At 35.1% G+C, this 12,500-nt stretch overlaps 1 pseudogene; it reads right to left on the bottom strand.

Moving 5' to 3' along the window:
* The window catches only part of LOC137645437 (uncharacterized), a 22,435-nt pseudogene that overhangs the window by 2,169 nt on the left and 7,766 nt on the right, over positions 1 to 12,500 (bottom strand).

Below are 12,500 nucleotides of genomic sequence, written 5' to 3' on the forward strand. Positions count from 1 at the left end.
AAACTAGAACCAAACTCCGCCCTCATACTCACCCCGACTATAGCCAAAGCTTCTGTACTCGCCAAGCTGGCAAGACTTTGGAGTCCTGAGCGTTGCCGCAAGCTTGTCAAAGAATTTTTCGAGTTGATCATGAGACTTGAGTGATCAGCGAGGGATCTTCGGCCGCTGCTATGGAACACGGCACATATATCTAAGGATGGGTCAACTGGACATCCCTGGAATATGAGAGAAAGTAAAACTTATAAATCTCTTGCCAATATAAGGGATTTACTCTAACTCTCAAAATTTGAAATTATGTAAGAGCTTCCTATTTGGTTAAACCATGATCCTAACTATTTATGTATATAAAGTATATATACATATATGTATTTGTATATATGTAAATTTATATATAAATATATATTCAGTATATATATATGTGTGTATATATATATATGTATATATATATATATATACTGAATATATATATATATATATATACACACACACACACACATATATATATATATATATATATGTACATTACTGTACATAAACAAGGTAATTTAATCACTAACATTCAAGAGTATTTTTATTTATTCAAATAAACCACAAACACATGCTAATATAATGTAGGCCATCGATTATCATTTACTCTTTGAGAAGGATTATTAGTAAGATAAAATTAGTATCAACACTAATCAGGGAAAGATGATCATGCTTGGTTTGTCTGGCAAAAAGAAGAAGAAAATATAAAGAATGAGGGGTGCCGGTTTAGTAAGTGGCCTACCTTTTTTATTCTGGTTTAGTATGTGGCCTACCTTGCTTGTTAGGTTAGGTTAGGTTAGGTTAGGCCACATACTAAAACAGATAGAATTTCGTAGGCCATATTCGAAAGGTAGGCCACATACTAAACCGGCACCGAATGAGGATCATTACAGCGATTGCAAACTTACCGCCACAATGACAACAACTCCCGATGAGGAGGTAGGATATGAAGGTAGTACGACGTTGGGAGGTGGTGGGAAGCATACAACATAGCCTTTGAGGTGGTTTTGATATCCGAATGAAAGACTTGCGGCATCTATGGGGTACTCGGGGCAGGCGAAGTGGAGATACACGTAGAGCCCGGTATTGCTGGAAGGAAATAATTTACAATGAGTGCAAAAGAGGTACTAGATATGTTAGAAAATTAGAGCTAGATTTCCACTGCAGGGAATAAAGGGAGATTTGATATAGATAAAAGTATATCCTTTTATAGCTACATCCTTTCTTGTAGTAGGGAGAAATCATTTCATAGAAACATTTCTATAAATTTCTTCTTAATCCCAAAAAGAAAAGAAGACTCGGCCGTCAAATCTTACTATGAAAGTTTCAGCGGTAATTTCATGTATCTGAAGTTGTAGAACTTTCATTAAAAGCGTAGTCGCACTCTTATGGGATGGTCCAAGCCAGCTATTCACTACTGACACTTCAGTTCTTACTTGTTTTGCTTTAAGTATCATACCCTGGATATCATTTTGACTGACAGACTAAACCACGTGAGTGGACCCACTTCCCTGTGGGTTAATATCCTAAGACATAGGCACCAGGTGCTTCCCTGAGGATGAAGCCTGCCTTGTGGATAGGCATTGAGCCATGAGTTAACTCTCTGGCATTTCCTTGCAGCATGACCACCTGCTAGATCGTTGAGGTTTCCCCTTGCCATCTAATGATGGGCAGCTTTGTCAAGTTTCTGAGTTTAGACCCATGCCCAAGCCTTCAACAATTTTGTAGGGCCAGCTCATGGTTCCTCATCCCCATCAATCATAGTGGATGGTCCACAGTGGTGGGAGCAGGTCCATATTGTGACAGGCAGCTCTTAGCCTGAGTCCTGCACAAAGGGTAGAGTGTTTGCTGGATTCAGCCCCTGACAGCTCACCCTTAAACATGGAGCTAATAAAATGTGGCCTAACGTTGTCTACTCCACACATGATCTTGATGTCAAACTGTGGATATTCAGACAACGCACATTGTGATCACATGAAACATAAGAAATCACCAAGATCAGACTACTGTTGAAACTACAAGATCCCATAAAAACCTACAATAGTTATCAACAAACTTTGTTGATACAATATACAGTAGATCATGCTTCCAGAGTGGGTACTCTCTCTCTCTCTCTCTCTCTCTCTCTCTCTCTCTGTGTGTGTGTAGAGGCTTACCAAGGATTCTCCTGGGATTCACAAATTCATGGCAAGGGGTTTTGCTGTTAAAACCAAAATACTTACAATCCTACCTGAAGATCCTACAAGTATCAGTGAAAGACTTACAATCTGGCATAATCCACTTTCTAAAGGATGTTTCCTGACAATTATTAGTGTCTAATAACCAACACTGGATGCTGATGAAATAACTAAAAACAGTTTCTAAAGTTCATTTGATGCAGTGCTACAAACCTCAACAGAATTAACAAGTTACTGGGAGATCTTAATCCTCGATAAACAAGTTCTCTGCAGGGAGGTGTCATACATTTTCATGGCACCAACAATATATATCCTAATGGCTTCGGACTTCATATGTGCCATGGAAAATATCATTACAAGCACAATATCCCAGCTCAAGAACAAGCTAAAAACACTCAAAAGGCATCCAAGATATAAGCACTGGAAAATGTTGGAATGTGTCATAACCAGGCAGAGTCACGCTAAAAGTATAATTCAAGATATACATGAAATAGTGTTTGGGCAGATCAACGACTAGCGAGATCTATTTTCAAATTCAAAATCCAACTGCCATCATTTACACTGACACCTGTATCCCCTTTAGCATTATGCAATGGAACATTATTCAATGCTCTGCTAATATGTGATCTACCGAGTTGATTTTGCTCCGCCGTGGCTCGCTTCGCACGCAAAGAGCAAAAACCGTCACTGCTCCTATGTACTGGCAAGCGATACACATAGAGCTGCGCTCGCTCGCCCCATTGGTCTTTATTTCGGGAATAGTTTTTAAAACTTCTAAGGGTTTCTAGCTCTGTACGATCTACTCGCAGATCACATGCCATAAATAGCAGATCACCGTCATATATATATATATATATATATATAATATATAGTATTTCATCCTTCACCCTATCTCACAATCTTGGTGGAATCGAGAAGAAGTTTGTTGGAAGAGGATGCCTTTCATGTAAGGCATTGGAGAGGGCACATCAGGCAACCGACCCCTTAATGTAAAAAGAAAAAAAAAAAAAAAAAAAAAGAGCAATATGGATACGAGAACAAACTAAAGTAGATGATATTCTAACATGTAAGAAAAAGAAATGGACATGGGCAGGAAATATAATGAGAGTGATAAATAATGGCTGATCATTAAGAATAACAGAATGTGTCCCTATAGCTTGCAAAAGAAGCAGGCGGAGGGAGAGAAGACAATGGCTTGACGAACTAAGAAGGTTTGCGGGTGTGGACTGGCACTGAAAGACAATAAACAGAAGTAAATGGAGTTTAAAGTTCGCGAATGTTAAATCCAGCCCCTAAAGTTTTCTTATAATGACGCGCTAAAAAAATGTAGATAAATATTGAAATAAAAAAATTCTAAAGAAAGTTACGAATGAGAAAATATATTACATAAATATATTCGTTTTAATGTTGAATATATTAAGGAAATCGTTCAGATATTAATTATATATTAAGTGTATCTTCACCTGATTTAGTGAGAGAGAAAAACGTTAAATTTACTTACGAGAAATCGTGTACAGCGAAGAATTCCATGTCGCAGGCTGTGCAAAGAGTGCATTTAATGCAAACCCCTCCTGCGATCTGTACAGAGAGAGAGAGAGAGAGAGAGAGAGAGAGAGATTAAATAACACGACCAGAATTCAAGTCAAAGATTTATTTTTCATCTGTTAAGTGTTACGATACAGATTTTTTTCAAAATGTATAGGCCTAGGCCTATCAATGCATAAGTATATCGTTCATGGCAGCTAAAAAAAAAGAAAAAAAGATTACGATACAGATTTTTTCAAAATGTATAGGCCTAGGCCTATTTTATCAATGCATAAGTATATCGTTCATGGCAGCTAAAAAAGATAAAAGATATGCCTACTTACGTCTTGACACTGGCAGTAATCATATCCAGGTTGGATATTGGCACAAGCTATGGGGGTGAAGAGACAGGAGAAAATATATAATTAAATGTGGAAAAACACACAATAAACAACAAATGCATCAATTTCTATTCCAGTACAGGACAAAGACCTCAGACATCTCCCTTTTTTCGGGGAATTTTGCCAGTATCAATCACCACGCTGGTCAGTGCAAATTGGTGGTGGTGGGAGACTAAACTTGAGGCAGATTTGCACCAACTCGCAGCGGTGCCCCCTTTTGATTGGAAAAGTTTCCTGATCGCTGATTGGCTGGATAAGATAATTCTAACCAATCAGATAGCAGGAAACTTTTCCGAGCTAAAAGGGCACCGCCGCGAGTCGGTGCAAATGCTCCTCATTAAATATATATATATATATATATACATATATATATATATATATATACTGTACATATATATATACATATATATATATATATATATATCGATATATATATCGATATATATATATATATATCGATATATATATCGATATATATATATATATATATATGTATATAGGTTGCTGATCATGGTGATACGCAAGCCCTTTTACCACGTTAGAAAGGATATATATATATATATATCTATATATACAGTATATATATATATATATATGTATATATGTATATATATGTATATATATGTATATATATGAATATATACATATATATACATATATCTATATCTATATATATATATATATATATATATCAACCACAATGGCATTTCATAGCGAAGTCTACCTTGGTAATATATATATCCAATAGAATCTCTCTTGATAGCTCAGTTGGTAGAGTCCTCGCATGCATGGTTTCGGCTGAGTGGCATGAGTTCGAATCTCTGCCCAGCCAGAAGCTATTACCATCTATGAATTCCAGTGGATATATACTCCCAAGATAGAGTTCGGTATTAAATGCCATTGTGTTTGATATTTACATTGATTAAAATTACGAGTGTTAGTGATATATATATATATATATATATATATCAACAATTTCACTGCTTCCACACCTCTGGACTTATAATATTCCCAAATACTGCAAGGTAGCTGTACTATAGTCCATTTCTTTTAGCGATGCATATTTGCACCGACTCGCGGCGGTGCCCTTTTAGCTCGGAAAAGTTTCCGGATCGCTGATTGGTTGGACAAGATCATTCTAACCAATCAGCGATCCGGAAACTTTTCCGAGCTAAAAGGGCACCGCCGCAAGTCGGTGCAAATATGCATCGCTAAAAGAAATGGACTATAGACCGTATCTGTTTTGGCTCTAAATTTCGCCATCTGACAATTACATTTTCATTCTGAACAATAAAAAGTCAGGATCTTATTGTAATCCTTAACATCCAGGTCTTAAAAAAACACTCAAATATACTTCAGAATATATAAAAAAAAAGGATTTACAGGACAAAAACAATGTTAAAAAGGATTTACAACCTCTACTCACATGTTACCATAGTCCTGACAGGAGGCAGCGTTGGTGCTACTGGACACCCAGGAGCATAAGTGGTTGTTGTGCTCGTAGTGGTTGTTGATGTTGAAGTGGAGGTTGTTGTGGTTGTAGATGTTGATGTTGTGGTTGTTGGTGGTGGAGGATAAGCTGTAAAAGGAGGATGAAGATTGAGAGAAATAACAGTGGATTCAGAAGTCTCTCTCTTTTGGGTAAATTTCTTTTAAGACTTGCAGCGAATGTTTTGATGTTGAACAGGCTAACATAAGTCTGTCTTTATAGTTTATACATGACAGATCTATTTCAAAATTGTTAAAGATCTCAAAATACTTTATGTTAATTATTCATTACTCTTCGTGTACTTTATTTATTTCCTTATTTCCTTCCTCACTGGCTGTTTTACCTTGTTGGAACTCCTAAGCTTAGAGCATCTTGCTTTTCCAACTAGCATTTTGCTTGACGAATAATAATAATAATAATAATAATAATAATAATAATAATAATAATAATAATGTAAAGAACTCATAAGTTTCGTCAAATTTCAAATAATGAACATCTTGACTATTTTCACAATTTTCAGTTTTAAAACTATCTAAACCCCATTAGTAATATATATATATATATATATATATGTGTGTGTGTGTGTGGTGTGTGTGTATGAACTGTAATTATGTTTTCTAAAGTAAATCTTGTCTCAAATTTCTAATTTCTATATCTAAATGTATGTTAAAAATTGATTTGATTTTAATAATTTTTCATGTGCCATTTTTCACCCTTGTTTATAATACCTTCATATAGGCCTATAAATGAACAAACACAAGCAACAATCCAGAAAAGAAAAGAGAAGAAAAGGTTATTGTTGATGAGAGGAGAGAGAGAGAGAGAGAGAGAGAGAGTAGTAGTAGTAGTAGTAGTAGTACTAAACAACTTAGGAGAGAGAGAGAGAGAGAGAGAGAGTAGTAGTAGTAGTAGTAGTACTAAACAACTTAGAGAGAGAGAGAGAGAGAGAGAGAGAGAGAGTAGTAGTACTAAACAACTTAGAGAGAGAGAGAGAGAGGAGAGAGAGAGAGAGTAGTAGTAGTAGTAGTACTAAACAACTTAGAGAGAGAGAGAGAGAGAGAGTAGTACTAAACAACTTAGAGAGAGAGAGAGAGAGAGAGAGAGTAGTACTAAACAACTTAGAGAGAGAGAGAGAGAGAGAGAGAGAGAGAGAGTAGTAGTAGTACTAAACAACTTAGAGAGAGAGAGAGAGAGAGAGAGAGAGAGAGTAGTACTAAACAACTTAGAGAGAGAGAGAGAGAGAGAGAGAGAGAGAGTACTAAACAACTTACGAATTCCGGAAACGACGCAAGTGAACCCTGCTCTTCTAATGGCATAATCGGTTTTGAAACGACTTTGATTCCAATGTCATATTTCTTATAGAATCCGTGAATTTGGCCGCAACGTCTGAAAAAGAAGAAGAATCCAATATTATATAACAAATCATGTCGAAAACAAAAAATTTAATAAGGAATACTTTAAAAAAAGAATTAAATAAGATATTTACAAAAGAGTACATTTATGATGATTACTTAAATATGTAACATAATTATAAGTTAAGAACGTTTGTACAATAAAAGTTATTGCATATCATATATTTATTAATTGATTTCATTTGTATTGAGCTGATTTATAGCTATGTAAAACAATGTAGTTCATGTCAGTATTTTGTAAAGAATAATTACGTATATAATGTAAATTGCTAAGATGTAATTGTATTTTTATAATAAAAGATAAAAAAAAAATCATGTCGAAAGTGCATAAGACATGACAAATTTGTAGGCCTATTCATAATGCAATAAATGAAAAACTGAATTGACAATCTTTACCTGATTCCTCTGATGAATGGATCCTTGAAAATGCCGAATTTGTCCTTCCGACATCTGGTCGACCATTGTATCCTGAAGAACGGACACCTAAGCACGATGTATTGAATGTTGGCGGCCTTTGGGAAAGAGAGAAAAAAAAACGTGATTGCTGGATGTGGAAGATCTTTACAAGGTGTAAACTGGAGTGTGAGTTTATAATACACGATCTAAGTCAAATTGAGAATTCTATAGTCCATTTCTTTAAGCGATGCATATTTGCACCGACTCGCGGCGGTGCCCTTTTAGCTCGGAAAAGTTTCCGGATCGCTGATTGGTTGGACAAGATAATTCTAACCAATCAGCGATCCGGAAACTTTTCCGAGCTAAAAGGGCACCACCGCGAGTCGGTGCAAATATGCATTGCTAAAAGAAATGGACTATAGTTTGCACCGAAAACTTAAAAACGAATCAGGTACTTTAGGTTATGAGGTAAAGAAATACTGTGTTGTCTTCACTGTCGAGACAGTACAGTCAAAGAGAGTCAGAAACATACACATTTAACTACCACGCCCCCTGTCTTAAGCAAATTTCTGGTAACACGAGCTATATACTCGAATCAAGTCCATGCTTGGAAATGAGTGCCAAATGATCTAGAATAAAGCTATAACAATTACTTTAAGTGCTGCTTTTATGGTCCTGTATTGGAGGGAAATCCTGTTCTCGATAGGACCGTCACAGTCAGAAAGTCTTCCGTTTCCTCTTAAAAGTCCTAACTTTAATTCAAATCTGACAATTTTGCCGTGAATAAAATCCTTACGTATTACGTTGACCACAAACGGGCAAATTAACTTATAGAATAGATACAGAAAGAGTATTTTCCTTGCTTGAAAAAAAAGTTAATATAATATCTGTGAGTACCCTTGCACTAATTAAATTACACTGGCTGCCGGTAAGGCAAGAATTGAATACAAGCTACTCTTACTAACGTTTAAGATACTGAACCAAAATATCTAAAGAATGCCTGAACAAACTAGAACTAGAAACAAATGTTACCATAAGACACATGAGTGACAAACATAGGTTATCTGAACCAAGAACAAATAGTAAATTTGGTGAAAGCTTTTAGCTACTGTGCGCCTAGACATTATAATAAACTGCCAACTGAAATGAAGGACCCAAAGGGGCAATTGAATTTAAGAAGAAAGTAAAGACATTTCTTTTCACAAGATCATATGATTTGGAAGATGCTACAATCAAAGAATTGTATAAGTTATAATGAAAATGTTTCGTTAGATGATTGATATGGACCCGCCCGGAGAAGTAGTTCACTTGACTTCAGTGGAGGGTTGGATTTAAACCCAAAAGTAAACAAGTAACAAGTAATTAAACTTTACAAATTTTTGAATTCAATATCAATGACTCGATAGAAATAAGTCTGTAAGATTTTTCGCTGACCTTGTAGAATTTCCAAACTCTCCACAGTCTGTTTGGGTAGCGTGTAACTCCGAAACCGTTATGGCTGACTATCGTGTACTGGTTATCAGAATCCACAATCGTTGTCGACCCTGGAAGAGACGAGTTTAGAGAGAATTAATAATTTTCCCTCACAAAATTCATATTTTACAAACCCAAGTAGGTAACATAGAAGTAAACTATGATAACCATCCTTTACATTCAGATCTCCTGGACAATTCTATCCTGTTCGTAATACTAGGCAGGCAGTTAATTCTAATAGCCAGGCCTTCTCCATCACGAGGCTCAATACTACGCAGTACTCTAGAAGTTTTATTCCAGCTGTGACTAAGTTGTGGAATGATCTTCCTAATCGGGTGGTTGAATCAGTAGAACTTCAAAAGTTCAAAGTTGGAGCAAATGCTTTTTTGTTGACCAGGCGGACATAGTCTTTTTATAGTTTATTTATGACATATTTGTTTTTGATGTTGTTGATAGTTTATTATATGACATGTCTGTTTTGACGTTGTTCTTATTTAGAATGATTTATTGTTAATTTGTTCTCTTCATTTATTTATTTCCTTATTTCCTTTCCTCACTGGGCTATTTTTCCCTGTTGGAGCCCCTGGGCTTATAGCATCTTGCTTTTCCAACTAGGGTTGTAGCTTGGATAGTAATAATAATAATAATAATAATAATAAGACCTTCAAATCTTCCCAGAGAATAGGCCTACTGTCCTGTACGTATTATTAGCCATTCAGTTAATTCCAAGTCATCCCTTCTCCATCATAAAGTTCAAGACTACACAATATTCTAGAAGTTTTATTCCAGCTATGACCAGGCGGTGGAATGATCTTCCTAATCAGGCAGTTCAATCGTTGGAACTTCAGAAGTTCAAACTTACAGCGAATGTTATGATGAACAGGTGGACATAAGTCTATAGTTTATAGTTTATATGTGACATATCTATTTTCACGTCGTTACTTATCTAAAGAAACTATATTAATCAATCATAACGTCTTGTGCAGTTTATTTCTTTCCTTATTACCTTTCCTTACTGGGCTATTTTCCCTGAAAAAGTATTATCCCAATTGATTTCAATGTAGAATGGGACAACATTAAAAAATAAGATTTCCATTAAAAGCTAAATTACATTCTTCTCTGTCCTCATACAGCTGGCAACACTGAGATTACCAAACAATTTTTCTTCACTCAAGGGGCTAACTACTGCAATGTAATTGTTCAAATGCTACTTCCTCTTGATAAGGGTAGAAGAGACTCTTTAGCTATGATAAGCAGCTCTTATAGGAGAAGGACTCTCCAAAATCAAACCATTGTTCTCTAGTCTTGGGTAGTGCCACAGCCTCTGTACCATGGTCTTTCCACTGTCTTGGATTAGAGTTCTCTTGCCTGAGGGTACACTAAGGTGCAATATTCTGTCTTATTTTTCATCCTCTTGTTTTTATAGTTTCTATATGAAAGATGTAATTTAATGTTGTTACTTTTTTTTTAATATTTCATTTTGATTGTTGATTACTTCTCTTGTAGTTTATTTATATCGTGGTTTCCTTTCCTCACTGGGCTATTTTTTTCCCGTTGGAGCACGTGGCCTTATAGCATCCAGCTTTTCAAACTAGGGTTGTAGCTTAGCTTGTAATAATAATAATAATAATAATAATAATAATAATATTAATAATAATAATAATTAATCGAGAATGTAGTTGTGAGAATTTATTATTGAATTGAATAAATTGTCAAAATATTTGAAAAACCTCAGTGAAAATCTCCTGTCGTGTTAACTCTTTCGCCAATTAATGCCAAATGAATATTAGTTTCGACTTAAGCGTTGCACAACACACCTCTCCACATTTTAAGCTATTAGATTTGAATATATTCATGTTTGCCTACGCCAAGAAGAAACCTGTATCTATAAAGATACACAAATATGTGTACACAAACACAGCCTACAAATACAAGATAACACACGCACACTACAGATATTTATAATATATATATATATATATATATATATATATATATATATATATATATATATATATATATATATATATATATATATATAAATATCAAAGGAAGTAGGGAAAGGAAGAGAAGACGACGCATTGACGAGCTGAGAAAATTTGTGGGTATAGACTAGCGCAGAAAGACCGTAAACTGACGGTAGTGGAAGGACATGTCTGAGGCTATTGTCATGCGGTGGAATAGTTACGGCTGATATATACTATATATATATTATATATATATATATATATATATATATATATATATATATATATATATATATATATATATATAAACTAATCAATCACCATTCGTATCTCATGAAATTTCTAAATTTTCATAGAAAACGATGTTTATTTTTTTTTTTCAAACGGCCATGAGAGCGCGATGTAAATTATTTGATATTGTTTATTGGAAAAATTAGGGTGAGTTTTATAATACAAACTTATTCTGTAATTAGTCTTACCCCAAACTAGATATTGCTAGCATACGTCACAAACCTACATAGAATTAAAGCTAGAATAGTTTGATATACAGTATATGAAAAGATTGATCAAATCAGAACCGGACAACCAAAATATCTAAGAGAATTGCTACACATCGTGTAGCCAACGAATCGTGTATACACGAGAATAGTTACGGATTGTTTTAAGTTATTGTAATAAAGTGTACATCTATCGTAGGTTCAAGAGCTTTCAAATATGCGGTCCCAAGTCCAGAATTATACAACAAAGCAACCTCTCATAGACATCCGAAAGAAATTGAAGACTCGTTTTCTCAGTGTTTCGGTAATGTGGATTTGACAATTAACGTGGAATACGCTGTGTAATACTCTAAATACTTAGGAATGTATACGATAAACAAATTTTGTATGCTGTAGGCCACAGGGTTTCCATGTGTGACAGGACCATGAAAATAGCCCACATAGACTTTTCGAAATTTTGTTATGCTGCACCGAGACTCTTCAACGACCTTCCACTTGATGTCAAGAATAGCAAAAAATGTGGCAGCCTTCAAGAAAAACCTGGAGACTTATCTTTTAGAAAGTGTTATAATAGTGACCTGAAAACTATTAAGCCTGAATACAAATGCTAGCGAAATAACTGATAAGATACAGAGCAAAAATATTAACTGGAAAGAAATTATATTCACACACCAAGGCCTGAACAGACTTTTAGTGTCTGATGGAGGGCGAGAAATAAACCCGTAAAAGTAAGTAAGTAAAGTAACCCGCTTTATTATCCTAATGACTTGTTTTTCATCCTTATAGCCAGCTAGCCTGGGAAATCACTTTTGCTCGGCCTAGTCTAACCTATTTTATGGTTTTCATTGGCCATTTAAATCTGTTACTATAATGTTCACATTAGGCCAACCTACCCTTAGTTATCTTATATTCAACATTTATTCAGCCTAGCCTAAGCTATCGTATAATTAACTTTTAGTCAGCCTAACCTAAGCTATCGTGTGTTTCAAATTTGGTTAGCCTATCCTAGAAGATCATGGGTTTTTACATTTGGTCACAGTTACCACGTAATCAATCTCTACGGGCCGTAGATAGACTCATGTTCGATAAAATGGAATAGCCTGCGCCCAAGAAATAATTCTATAGGTTTTAAAATAG

This window comes from Palaemon carinicauda, chromosome 1 (genome assembly GCF_036898095.1).
Source record: "Palaemon carinicauda isolate YSFRI2023 chromosome 1, ASM3689809v2, whole genome shotgun sequence".
Taxonomy (NCBI): domain Eukaryota; kingdom Metazoa; phylum Arthropoda; class Malacostraca; order Decapoda; family Palaemonidae; genus Palaemon; species Palaemon carinicauda.